Genomic DNA, 15,000 nt, shown 5'->3' with positions numbered 1-15,000 from the left:
ACGATATTCTCGTGACCAATCATGTCTCCTTTTGGCCGCTCATGTCACTACGTACTCATGTCACCCGCGCTAACGTCATCCCGCACTCATGTCACTCCGCGGTCATATCACTACACGCTCATGTCACCCGCACGAACGTCATCCCGCACCCATGTCACTCCGCGGTCATATCACTGCACGTTCATGTCACCCGCACGAACGTCATCCCGCACTCATGTCACACCGCGCTAACGTCATGCCGCACTCATGTCACTCCGCGGTCGGGCTGTTCGACAAGGCTTCGAACTCTTTCACTAATCGCTACGCACTCAGACCGCACGACACCCATCTCTCATGCGGGCGGAGCGACTGTCGAAAAGGTCTCTCTCTTATTGGTTATTGCTTGTTCTTGTCTTTATTTCTTATTATAAGTTACTCCCCCCTTTCGTTTTTTTTATCCGTTCACCACCTCGTTCGACTTTCCTCCTCGTTCTTTTCTTCCTTTCCTACTCTTCTTCCTCTTTCTCCCCCTCCTCGTCATCCTCTTCTTCCTCCTTCGCCCCCTCCTCATCCTCTTCTTCCTTCTCCTTTTCGCCCTCCTCCTCCCCCTTCCCCTCTTCATCCTCTTTCTCCTCCTCCTTTTCCCCTTCCTCCTCTCCTTCTTCGTGTTATTCTTCCTCCCCCTTCCTATCTCTACCTTCATTCCTCATCTTACTACTCCTCCATTTTTTCTTTTCTATCTCCTTCTTACCATTCTGTCATTATGATCATCTTCCTTTTCAGAATAATTGCCACTTATTATCTTCATTATAATTATCATCGTTATTTTCATTATCATTATTATCATCATTTTCATCATTATCATCATCAGCATTATCTGCACCATTGACATCAATATTATTCCTTGTATCACTAGCATTATTATCATTATTGTTGTTATTATTATCAGCATCATCATTATTATAATTATTATTGTTATCAATGTTACTGTCATTATTATTACTATTTTTGTTACTTTAATTATTGTTATCATTATTATTATCATCATTATCATTATTATTATTATTATTATTATCATTACTGCTGCTTTGTTTTTATCATTACCATCATCATTGTCAATTTCGTAATTACATTCATATCGAGACCACCACTGTCCTCATTATCCGTTTCCAATATTGTTAGATTCACCTTAGCATCAGGTTCACCATTACCATCACCATTACAAAGAACACCATTATATTCGAGATAAATCAAGGTAATGGAAATAATGCTTGTTTTTTTTGTTTTTGTTTTTTTCTATGGGGGGCTTATATTATTATCATTATTTTTTTTTCTTTGGTATAAACTTTATCATTGTGGATATATTAGCAATTATTCCTTCATTACAACTTTATTTCTGTCAGCATATTTATTGCATAGTTTTAAAAAGGTGATGTTCAAGCCTTAGTATTAGAAAATAGTATTTGGAAACATGTAAACCATATAGAAAGGTATGAATGAGAATGAATATCTTCACAATACAAGAGATGTATTGACCAGTTCAGAATATATCTTCGCCAGAAATCCAAATTCTTGTATTGTGAAGACATTCATTCTCATTCATATCTTTCAACATTTGTCAACATGAATACGGTTCATATGTAAACGGATAGATAAAACGTAAATAAAGTAATGATTAAGAATGAACTGGATAATGATAATAGAATGGAAAACGAAATAAATCCGTGAATTAGTGTCAGATATTTGATATTGAAAATTATAATGTTCTCCTGAGTGATAATGTTTATAAATTCTAACAATGATGATAACGATACCGAGAATAAAGACCAATAATGACCAAAGAACGGAAAAAATTGAAATATAGAAGTAACAACAATAATAGCGATAAAAATATCAATATTAGTGATGATTAATTACAGAAACGATGATAGAACGATACCACTAACAATAGTGATTAATAATAAGAGCAATGACGATAACAATGAACAGCAGATTAGAAAAACAAACACAGCAATAAAAGTAAGAGAGACAGTAACAGTAATAACGAAGGGAATAAAGAAAACAAAAAGAAAATACCCCAAAAAGACGAGAGCGAAAAGGAAAGTGATGATTTATAATTTATAATGTGACGATTAAAAATAAAAGTGAGGAAAAATAAAACTAAATTAAAAATGAGAAGCTGATAAGAAGAAAAATAAGAACAAAATGGGAAGAAGTATTTAATTGAGAAAAAAATAAAGTGTGGGAGATAGAAAAAGAAGAGGAAGAGGACGAAAAGGAGGAAAAGAGGAAGAGAAGGGATAGGAGGAAAAGGAGGACAATATGAGAAGAAGGAGGAGGAGAAGGTAAACGATGAAGCAGAGGAGGAAGAGAAAAAAAATGAAAGTGGAAGGTAATGTCAGTATTGAGAAGAAATATAATACGATTTATCATCAGTAATTTGTCGATGCTATCGCTGTTGTTATTGTTATTGTTTCATTATTTTTATCACTACTATCGTTATTATCATCACATTATTGTTATTATATTTATCATTGTCATTGTTGTTACTGTCATTGTTATCATTATTTCCGTTGTTGCTGCTGTGGGTGTTATTTATATTATTATTATTTCTAGCATTAACATAACTATTGATATAATTTTTATAATTATTAGCATTATCATTGTTGCTGTTGATGCTGGCGGTATTATTATCATAGGTATTATTATTGTTATTATTATCATCATTATCATTATTATTATTATTATTATCATTAATATTATTATTATTATTATCATTATCATTATCGTTATTATTATCTTTAATAATATTATTATTATTATTATCATTATCATTATCATTATCGTTATCATTATCATTATCATTATCATTATCATTATCGTTATCATTATCATTATCATTATCATTCTTATTGTTGTTATTATTATGCCAGAATCGACAGTTAGAACCCGCACCTCAAAGTCTTCTTCAGGTGTCTAGACGCAAGCGGAAACATCTTGAGGAAGGTCTGAGAATCTTGCCATTTGAAGACGATTCCCTGTGTGCAAAAGGAACAGGTTGTTTGGTAATGACTGGTGTGTGGATGAGGTGGAAGGACTTCCATTCCTCTTTCCTTCTTTCACTCTCCCGCACTTCTCCTGCATCCTATCCTTGCCTACCTCTCTAGAGACCTTCACTCCCTCCCTCCCTCTCCCCCTCTTTCTCTTTCTCCCTGCCTTCCTCTCTCCCTCCCTCCCTCCCTCTTTCCCACTCTCCCTCTCTCCTTCCCTCCCTCCCTCTCTCCCCCCCTCCCTCCCTCCCCCTCTCCCTCCCTTCCTCCCTTCCTCCCTCTCTCCCTCCTTCCCTCCACCGACCTTTCCTATTCCCTTCGACCCCCAGCGGAGCCCCTGACCCGCGCTCATCATGATGTACACGACTAAACATCAGTAATCATCAGACCTTAGGCCTACGCAGAGAGAGAGAGAGGGAGAGAGAGAGAGAGAGAAGGAGAGGGAGAGAGAGAGGGGGGGGGGAGAGAGAGAGGGGGGAGAGAGAGAGAGAGGGAGAGAGGAAGGCAGGGAGAAAGAGAAAGAGGGGAGAGGAGGGGAGGGAAAAGTGAAAGAGACAAGAGAGAGAGAGAAAGGGAGCGAGGGAAAGAGAAAGAGAATTAGATATAAGAAGGGAGGGAGAAAGGAAGAGGTGGAGGAGGAGAAAAAATAAAAGACCGAGGAAGAAAAAGATTAAAAGGCAGGTGGGAAAAAGCAGAACGCGAAACAGACAAACAGAAGGAGAAAAAAACAGAGAGAAAGAAAAGGAGAGTTTACTTTACAAATATCACCTACCAAAATACAGTTTGCGTGACCTACTTTTTAATTAGTTTTCCTTTTAATATTCAATCCTCAGTTTGATATCAGTATCGATCATATCCCAATATAATTTTCATTAAATATATAACCTATAATCGGCAGTAAAACAAAATTTATAGATATTAGTTTGATATTTGCTTTAAAGTAATATTATGATGCAGTTTTTTTTGCAATTCTCTTAGGTGAATATTGAAAGGAATAATACTAATTAGAGTAAATGTTCGTAATTAACAAAACGTTAATGTGATAAAAGTCAAGTTTACTTAAACTTGAGAAGAGACTTTCGTATTTTGAAGATCTTTATTCTTACTGTTATTTTGGTTGTTATCATTTCCGTTATTATTATCATTATCATCATTATTAATATCATTATTATTATTATTATTTTTATTATTATAATGATAATAGTAATAGTATGATGATATAATGATGGTAACAACGATAATAGCTATCACTATCATTATCATTATTATTGTCTTTATCATGTATATTGTTGTTATTATGCAAATGATGAATATAATATTATTATTATAGCAATGATAATGGTAAGAAAGATGATGATTAGTAAGAAAGATGATAATGATGGCAATGATAATTAATGTTATTATTACTATTATGTTGATAATAATTATCATTGTTATCATTATTATTATCATTATTGTTATTAATATCATCGTTAATATCACTATTGTGTTATTATTCCTGATGTTTTTATCATTATTCCTATTATTATTATTATTATTATTATTATTATTATTATTATTATTATCATTATTATTATTGGTGCTGGTATTATTTTTCGCAATCACCATTACTATCATCACCACCATCGCCACCACCATCATCACCACCACCACCACCATGTTTTTCCTCGTCTTTTTCGTCACCACCACCACATCACCATCATCACCAACATCATAACCACCACCATGTTCATCATCAACATCATCACCACCATCATCATCACCACCATGTTCATCCTCTTCTTTTTCCTCATCATCACCGCCATTATCATCATCATTGTTCTTACGCTTCCATAACCATTACCACCCTCTCTTTTTCGTTATCCATACTACGTAAAGGAGTTGGTGTATTTTTAGAAACATTATATATTCAGATAACAGGATTTTGCCTTTTCTTTGCAATTTAGTCGACAGAAAAAGATAAGGGGGGAGAGGGAGTGAGAGAGATATAGTGAGAGGGAGTGAGACGGAGAGAGATAGAGATAGTGAGAGGGAGAGAGATAGAGATAGTGAGAGGGAGAGAGATAGAGATAGTGAGAGGGAGAGAGATATAGTGCGAGGGAGAGGGAGAGAGATAGAGATAGTGAGAGGGTGAAAGATAGAGATAGTGAGAGGGAGAGAGAGAGATAGTGAGAGGGAGAGAGAGAGATAGTGAGACGGAGAGAGATAGAGATAGTGAGAGGGAGAGAGATAGAGATAGTGAGAGGGAGAGAGATATAGTGCGAGGGAGAGGGAGAGAGATAGAGATAGTGAGAGGGTGAAAGATAGAGATAGTGAGAGGGAGAGAGAGAGATAGTGAGAGGGAGAGAGAGAGATAGTGAGGGGGAGAGAGATAGAGATAGTGAGACGGAGAAAGGTAGAGACAGTGAGAGGGAGAGAGAGAGATAGAGGCAGAGATAGGGAGTAAGAAGGAGAGAGATAGAGCGATAAATAAAGAGAGGAAGAGATAGAGAGACGGAGAGAGATAGAGAGAGGAAGACAGATACATAGATAGGTAGATAAAGAGAGAGAGAGAGGAAGAAGAAAAAATAATAGAGAAAAATAGCATGAAAAAGAAACGGCGATCGCAATAAACAGAAAAAAAAACAACGAAACGAAAAAAACAAAACAAAAAAAGAAGAGAGATTCAGAAGCATCTCGACCCCTGAAGTTCTCTCGCTGAAGAACTTTATGTTGACCAAAATTAGTGTAAATACGTTATAAATGTCGCAGTATAAATGTCGGTTCTTGTGTCGCGAGTCGGCCGCCGCTCCCTCTCCCTCCTCCTTCTCCTCCTCCTCCTCTTCCCCCTCCCCCCTCCTTCTCCTCCTTCTCGCCTCCTCTTCCCCCTCCCCCTCCCCCTCCTTCTCCTTCTCCTCCTACCCCCTCCTATTCCTTCTCCTCCTCCTCCTCCTCTTCTCCTCCTCCCCCTCCTCCTCTGCCTTCTCTTCCCCCTCCTACTCCTCCTTCTCCTTCTCCTTCTCCTCCTGCCCCTCCTCCTCCTTCCACCTCCCCTTCCTCCTACTCCCTCCTCCTCCTTCTCCTTCCCTCCTCCTACCCCTCCTCCTCCCTCATCCTCATCCTCATCCTCATCCCCCTCCCCCTCTCTATTCCTCCTCCCCCTCCTCCCTCCTTCTCCTCCTACCCCTCCTTCTCCTTCTCCTTCTCCTCCTACCCCTCCTCCTTCTCCTCATCCCCCTCCCCCTCCTATTCCTCCGCCTCCCCTTCTACCTCCTCCTCCCCTTCTTCTTCTTTCTCCTTCCCAGCGTTGCCAATTCCAGCCGTCTTCCTCCTCCTTCGCCGCCATCGTTGGCACCCCTGATCTCTTCTCGTGTCACTAGCATCATTTTCGTTACTACTTTTACGACCGTTTCTGTCGGTTTTCTTTCTACTTCCTAATTCGCTCTCTGTGTCAGAGTCGTTGGCATTGTCAGTTTCATCGCCACGTTCTCTTGTTCTCCCTTGTTCTGATTTCCTTCGCCGGTTTCGACTGTTCTCCTCCTTCGTCACTATTTTCATTATCCCCTTCTACTGCATCGATCTCCTTTCTCTTCCGTCTCTCCCTCTCCTACTTCTATTTCTTTTCTTTTTCTTCTTCTTCCTCTTTTTCCTTCTCTTCCTCCCTCTCTTCTTCTCCCTCCTCCTCATCATCATCATGATCGTCATCATCATTATTATCATCATCATCATCATCATCATCATCGTCATTATCTCAGTCATTGTCTACTTTTCTAGCAGTACCGGGCTCCCCAACCTCCACCTCCGCCTTCACTAACACAGCCTCCTTTTCCTCCAACAGCACCGCAGTGTTCAAACTTCATCTCCAACTTCCTCCTTCTCCTCCTGCAACAGTACCGCATTCCCCAACACTGATCTCCGTCTCCTGTAACACAATCTTTTATTGATCCTCCAACAGTGCCCCGTTCCTTCCCCTGCGCCTCCTCCAACACTCCAACACAACCTCCTGCTTTTCCCCACAAGGACCACTCTTCAAACCTCTTTTCTGACTCTTCCAACACAACCTCCTCCTTCGTCTCCTACTGCACTCCTTAGACTTCACCATCTCACCATCATAGCCTCCTCCAACAGTACAACGCTTCTTAACTCACCTCCCTCTCCACCAACACGCTTCCTGCTCCTCATTTTCTAACCATCGCCACCACCTACACGGCCTTCTCCTCATTCTCCAACACAACCTCCTTCTCCTCCTTTTAACATCGCCACAACCGTCGATACAACCTCCACCCGTCTCCCTCCACCATAGGGGTGAAGGGGAAGGGAAGGGAGGGAGACCCTTCCCTTCCCCTTCACCCCTCTCCTCCCGCCCACCCTCACCCCAAGATCAAACCACCCCTCTCCTCCCTCCACACCCTCACTCCCTCTTCCCTCCCTTCTCACCCCTACCTCCCTCCACCCTTAACCCTCCTCTCCCCCCATACCCACCTCCCTCACTCCCTCCACCCCCTCCCCCCTCCCCTAGACCCATCTTCCACCCTCCCTCCTTCTTCTTCACCTCAAATCCCTCTACCCCACCCTTCCCTCCCTCTCTTCACCCTTCCCCGCCCCTCCCTCCCTCTCTTCACCCCTCCCCGCCCCTCCCTCCCTCTCTTCACTCCTCCCCTCCCCTCCCTCCCTCTCTTCACTTCCCCCGCCCCTCCCTCCCTCTCTTCACCCTCCCCCCCTCCCTCCCTCTCTTCACCCCTACCCCCCTCCTCTTCCGCCCCTCCCCCGCCCCCTCCCTCCCTCTCTTCACCCCTCCCCTCCCTCCCTCTCTTCACCCCTCCTCGCCCCTCCCTCCCTCTCTTCACCCCTCCCCGCCCCTCCCTCCCTCTCTTCACCCCTCCCCGCCCCTCCCTTCCCTCTCTTCACCCCTCCCGCCCCTCCCTCCCTCTCTTCACCCCTACCCCACCCCATCCCTCCCCCGCCCCTCCCTGCCCTCCCTCCCTCCCTCTCTTCACCCCTCCCCGCCCCTCCCTCCCTCTCTTCACCCCCTCCTCGCCCCTCCCTCCCTCTCTTCACCCCTCCCGCCCCCTCCCTCCCTCTCTTCCACCCTCCCCGCCCTTCCCTCCCTCTCTTCACCCCTCCCCGCCCCTCCCTCCCTCTCTTCACCCCTACCCCACCCATCCCTCCCCGCTTCCCCCTCCCTCCCTCCCTCCTCCCTCTCTTCACCCCTCCTCGCCCCTCCCTCCCTCTCTTCACCCCTCCTCCGCCCTCACTCCCTCCCTCTATTCACCCGCCCCTCCCTCCCTCCCCCTCTTCACCCTCCCTTCCCACCCTCCCTCCCACCCTCTCTTCACCCTCCTCCCTCTCTTCACCCCTCCTCGCCCCTCCCTCCCTCTCTTCACCCCTCCCGCCCCTCCCCTCTCTTCACCCCTCCCTCCCTCCCTCTCTTCACCCACCTCCCCCCTCCCTCCCTCTCTTCACCCTACCCCACCCCATCCCTCCCCGCCCCTCCCTGCCCTCCCTCCCTCCCTCTCTTCAACTCTCCCTCCCACCCTCTCTTCACCCCTCCCCGCCCTCACTCCCTCCTCTATTCATCCCTCCCTCCCTCCCTCCCCCTCTTCACCCGCCCCTCCCCGCCCCTCCCTTCCACCCTCCCTCCCTCCCTCTCTTCACCCCTCCCCCTCCCTCCCTCTCTCCCTCCCTCCTCCCTCCCTCCCTCTCCGCCCCTCCCTCCCTCTCTTCACCTCCCTCCCTCTCTTCACCCCTCCCCGCCCCTCCCTCCCTCTCTTCTACCCTCCCCGCCCCATCCCTCCCCGCCCCTCCCTCCCTCTCTTCACCCCTCCCCTCCCTCCCTCCCTCCCCCCGCCGACCCGCAAACCTCCCGTGCAGTTCGCCCATTCCTAATTTTCATGGCGATTTAATGGGGCTTCCTGCAAGGATTATGTGCGGATTATGACATTAGTGGGATTACTGTATGAACGGCCGTATATTAACGGGCGGGGGCGATCCTCTCTCCCCCTCTCCCTCTCTCGGGCCTGGAGACGCGATGGAGAGGGCTTCCTGTAATTGAATTTAAAAAAGAAGAAGAAAAAAAAAGTTGTTGAAATAAAAAAAAAAAAAAAGAAAGAAAAAGTATGGTTATTGATTCGGTTGATTGTGCATGTCGGTTGGCAGAGGGGAGGTAAGGCGCTCTTTTTTCTGTTTGTTTTTGATGTTCTTTTTTCTTTCTTTCTTTTCTGTTTTTACTGTGTGTTTTATGTGTTTGTGATCATGGGAAAGGAGGAGGTGAAGGAGAGAGGGAGGGAAGGAGGGATGAATGGAGAGACAGACATTCAGACAGGCAGTCAGGCAGTTTGTAAATCAGTAGACACAAAGAGAGAGAAGAGAATTTTATTGAATATATTTTCATACATTCATTTTATTATTTATGAGCTCTAATGGGGTATGTGATATTAACCAGCTTTCTGAGTGTGATATATGCACCTCATTGCTATGGCCGGCCTCCGCTTTGCTTCCTCACCCCACCTTTTCTATCTTTCTTCCTTCTCGTTTCCTCTCTCTCTCTCTCACTCATTCTCTCTCTCTCTCTCTCTCTCTCTCTCTCTCTCTCTCTCTCTCTCTCTGTCTCTCTCTCTCTCTCTCTCTCCATCTCGCTCCCTCGTTCTCTCACTTTCTGTCTCTCTCTCACTCACTGTCTCCCCTCTCTCTCTCTCTCTCTCTCTCCCCTCTCTCTCTCTCTCTCTCTCCCCTCTCTCTCTCTCTCTCTCTCTCTCTCTCTCTCTCTCTCTCTCTCTCTCTCTCTCTCTCTCTCTCCTCTCTCTCTCTCCTTCTCTCTCTCTTCTCTCACTCTCTCTCTCTCTCTCTCTCTCTCTCTCTCTCTCACTCTCTTTCTCTCTTTCTCTCTCTCTCTCTCTCTCTCTCTCTCTCTCTCTCTCTCTCTCTCCTTCTCTCTCTCTCTCTCCTTCTCTCTCTCTCTCTCTCCTTCTCTCTCTCTCTCTCTCCTTCTCTCCTTCCCTCCTCCCCTCCTCCCCTTCTCCCCTCCTTCCCTCCCTCCCTCCCTCCCCTGGAAATGCCATCGGAAACCGCACGCCGATCTTCCCTCGCACAGTCACAAGGCCCAAGCATCTCTCCCGGTGCCTCAGCCTCCGCAACGAGATCAGAATCCCTTTCTCATCTTACCCCCAGAAAACTCCTCGACTCAACACCCTCCCGAGACGTCCCCCCGGTGACATCGGCGCGTCCTCGGAGCAGAATCGAGTGACACGAAGCATCCGGAGCGATAATGCATGTCTCCTTGATCCTACAAAAAGGGGACCTCGTGGGTATCGCCGGATGGTTAATGGATGAGGCAAGCAAACGGCCCAACACCCAGTAGGGACAGAGTGGTACGTGATCCTCATTCGACGATTCCCTGCTCTCAGACGATGCAAAGATAAAGAGATAATTAACAGCTGGACACGTGATATAAACCCCTATCAGTCTAGAAATGTGGATCTTGAAAGGTATGGACGCTGTAGAGGAAATACAAGGCATAGGGAATTCTCTATAAACTCGTGGCACTGCGAATGAAGGGTTAAGGCACGTGATCACAAAGCCAGACATGCTCAGGAGTCATTATGTCCAAAGCCAATTCCTGCGACAACGAGACCCAGATCCTGCTTCTAAAGGCCGCAGGAAGAAAGACAAGTCCTTCTCTGTCTAGGATACGATATTTAGATGATGTTTGTCAAAGCACGAGCAGAAGGGTGTCTGTGTGACGGGGAACATCAGTTTTGAGCTTCTGACTTCACAGATAAAGCTTTATTTTCCTCTTTTTAGATAATTCAGACATCAATTCCTGAAAATCATTATTCAATGAACAGGATATGTAACCCCCTCTTACGAACAGTAAAAAACAAAAAACAAAAGCTGATTCTATTGACATACCACATAGAGGACTAACAATCTCCACAAACCTTCCAAAAATAACCACCTCATTAAATACACCAACTTACCTATCCATAATCATCTCAGACCTGTAACAATGACAGTGATACAGCATCGATCCGGTCCATGTACTCTGCGGATCATGGAGTCATACCCTCGTCCACTGTATCATGAATTGAATCTTTATTGACTTATTTGTCAGCACCTGTAACAGCGGGGTGACCTTGTCTGACCTTCTTGCTTGGCGTTTGGTCCTCTCGACTTTATTCTCTCCCATTGCCTCTTTACAGATCTCGTTTTGAGATAAAGGTAATTTTTTTTTATCATTAGTGTTATTATTACTATTATTATTGTTGTTGTTGTTACCATTACCAGTACTATGGCATCAACATCGCCATCATAATCGGCATTATTATCAATCATGACTGTCATATATAGCATTTCATTATTTTTTTTTAATCACCATCATTACCATCAGCATCATTGCTATTTTTAACATCATCATTATCAACACAGTAACCATCTTCATCTTTACATTATTAACATTTCTGTCATCATTTTGATAACTCTATTACCAAATTAGCGTTCTTTGTAGTTTTGATTGTGATTGTTATTACTGTATGATTAATGTTATTATTGGTATCTCCTCTCTCTCTCTCTCTCTCTCTCTCTCTCTCTCTCTCTCTCTCTCTCTCTCTCTCTCTCTCTCTCTCTCTCTCTCTCTCTCTCTCTCTCTGTGAGTGAGTGTGTGTGTGGGTGTATGTGTGTGCCTGTGAGTGTGTATGTGTGTGTTTGTGAATGTCTATTTATCTTTCTCGTTTTCTCTTTATTTAGTAGCAGTTGAATTTGCGTTTTTCTTTTATACTCTTTCTCTTCTCCATCGTGTTCTTGTAATATCTGTTTTATTCTTCTCTTCTTTAACTTCTTTTACTCATTTTTTTCTCCTCGGGTACTTCTTTTCATCCCCCTATCTATTCCTCTCCCTCACCTCTACCCTTCCCCTTCTTCCCTTTCTTTCTTCCCCCTTCCCCAGTTCGTTTTTTCTTTTCCTCTCTTTCTTTTTCCCAATCCATCACTTTTCATATTTCCTTCCACTTTCTCTTCCTATATCTCTTCCCCATCCTCCCCCTTCCACCCCTTTCCCCCATCCCCCATCCACTACCTGTCCTCCATCTATCCACTTTTCCTCCTTCTACTTCCCCTTCCACCTCCTTTTCTTCCTCCTAACCCTCCCCACCCCTTTCCCATCTATCCCTCCACCAACCCCCTTCTCCTCCTCCCCCCCCCCCCTACCCACCACCTTCCTCCCCCCCACCTACCTCCTCCCCCTCCCTCCTCCGGCAGGATAAGGGCTCCTCCTCCTCCTCCTCCCGCAGCAGAATACCAGCGCAGGATATCATGGTCACCGCACATTACCACACAAAGGACCTGAGTTCGGCGCTGATGGTGAGGGTGCCTTGTGTTCGCCGCCTCACCTTGAACTATGGGCGCGCTTCATCACGTGGTATTTGACCTGTACGGGGGAGAGGGAGATACGGAGGGGGCGGGGGTACAGAGGGGGAGGGAGGAGGGGGAGGGAAGGGGGGGGGAGGGGGGGGATGAGAAGGGGGGGGGGGGAGGGTGATAGAAAGGGGGATGGAGGAGGGAGAAGGAGATACATAGGGGGCGGGGGAGATACATAGGGGATGGGGAAGATACAGAGGGGGAGGGAGGAGGGATAAGGAGATACATAGGGGGTGGGGGAGATACAGAGGGGGAGGGAGGAGGGAGACGGAGAGGGAGGAGTGGGGAGGGTGGAGCAGAGGACAATAGATAGAGATGCACACACAGGCGAACACGAATACACACACACATAAGTGTGTCACATACAGTGTGTGTGTGAGTGTGTGTGCGTAAATATGCAAATATACATACATACTTACATATATATATACATATAAATATATATACATACATAAATATATATATATATATATATATATATATATATATATATATATATATATATATATATATATATATATATATATATATGGTGTGTGTATGTATATGTGTAGAATAAGAGAGAAAAGGGGAGAGACAAGTAGTAGTATGGGACAGATAAAGAGACAGAGTAAGGAGAGTACGAAGGCAAATGCATCTATGTGAGCGTGCGCGCGCTCGCGCCTTTGTAGGAAACAGACTTAGAGGGAATGAGTGAATGGCTATGTAAGTATGAGAAGTAGCGACACAGATAAAGCCTCGGAGAGCGAGAGAGAGAGCGAGAGAGAGAGAGAGAGAGAGAGAGAGAGAGAGAGAGAGAGAGAGAGAGAGAGATGCAAACAGACAGACAGACAGAGAAGAAAAAGAAACACCGATACCAAAACAGTAAAACATCATAAAATCCCTAATGAAAACCATCGTCTCTTTCCCTCCAAGAAAACAAGTATTCAAAGGCCAAAAGAAAAAAGAAAAAGACAAAAAGGACGTACAATCTTCGAAAGAAAATCAACGGGGAAGCTTCCGTATAAACACCTCGACCTTGTGATCGCTATTGTTACGTCGTGAAAAGCCGGCGCGCAGACCCAGGATCAACAGCCAAGCATAACCATTTGGCCAGGTCGTTGCAGCGCCGGTTACGGTGGTTAACTCGCAACGGTGATTGCAATAACAGTCGCTTTGCTGTGACCAGAGTCCGCCGAGATATTAGCCTTCCTGCAGGCCCCCCCTTCCCTTCTGCCCATCCCCTCCCTGTCCTCTGTCCTACCCCCTCCCCTCTCCTTCTCCCCTATCACCTCCCCTTTCCTTCTCCCCTCTCCCACCCCTTCCTTAACCTCTCCCCTACCACCTCCTCTTTCCCTCTCCCCTCGCCCACCCCTTCCTCAACCTCTCCCCTACCACCTCCCCTTTCCCTTTCCCTCTCCCCTACCCATGCCCCTTCCTCCCCTCCTTACCCCTCCCCTTCCCCTCCCCCGCCCACATTGCTGCGCCCGAGTTATTGCCGTGAAACAATTAACATGGTCATTAAAGCGGGGCTCGTGACTATTAATTATCTCATAATTATCGCATTATCAGCCTCCTTCCGAATCACCTCACGCGCCGCCAAACCTCCTTTTAATCAGCTGCCGATCTAACACAGCTGAATCAAGGCTCGTCGCGGAGGCCGGCCCACATATTAATAGAAGCACTCGACCCCCGATTCAACAGTCGAGCAACAACATGTATTGCAAGCGGTAGTAGCCGCGCCGGCATGTTGCACTACCGGAGGAATTTAATTTCAATGCTATCACTGCCCATACCATAATTTTAATGGTGTCATTTGCATATTCTTGACTGCCCCGCAAACCCAAATATTTAGTTCCAAGTTTCCAATTTGGACGCCCGCACGCCCCTTCCTCCATCATTCCTCGCGGGCGGGCGGAGGAGGGACTTAGACCCAACCCCCCTTCACGCCCACGTCCGCTGTACTCACGGGCGGCGCTGGGGGGGGGGGGGGACGAGGGCGTCGTGGAGAGCGCTAGAAAAAGAAACTAAAAGACATCCCACTGGTTGCGGGCGTGCGGTCGTCGCGAGTTCGCTGGACGCCGTAAGACCGTTCATAAATATTTTACCAGACTACATTCACTGTCGTTTTATGGGGCTGAGGGCGCTACCGTGCGGCGACTCCGGGGGGTGGGGGTGGGGGAGGGGGAGGGGGTGGGGGTGGCAGCGGGTAGGGGACTTGGTGGTCGGATCCTGTTGGTATTGTTGTCGCTGTTGTTGTTGTTGTTGTTGTAGAAGGTTCATTATCATTATATTATTGATGTTGCTATTATTATTATCAATAGCAATTTTGTAATTATTGATATGATTATTTCCATTATTATTTTTTGTTTTGTTTTGTGTTTTATTGTTATTACCATTATTGATATAATTATTATTATCATTGTCATGATAACTGTTTTTTTTTTCACCATCATTATCACTATCGTTATTATTATCATCATAATTATTATAATTATTATCATTTTTACTATTACTATTATTATTATCAGTAATATTATTATCGTTATCGTTATTGTTATTATTATTATCATCATCACTGTCATCATCATCATCATTGTTA

The sequence above is a fragment of the Penaeus vannamei genome, chromosome 18, assembly GCF_042767895.1.
Source record: "Penaeus vannamei isolate JL-2024 chromosome 18, ASM4276789v1, whole genome shotgun sequence".
Taxonomy (NCBI): Eukaryota; Metazoa; Arthropoda; class Malacostraca; order Decapoda; family Penaeidae; genus Penaeus; species Penaeus vannamei.
Note: the sequence above shows the minus strand (reverse complement) of the source record.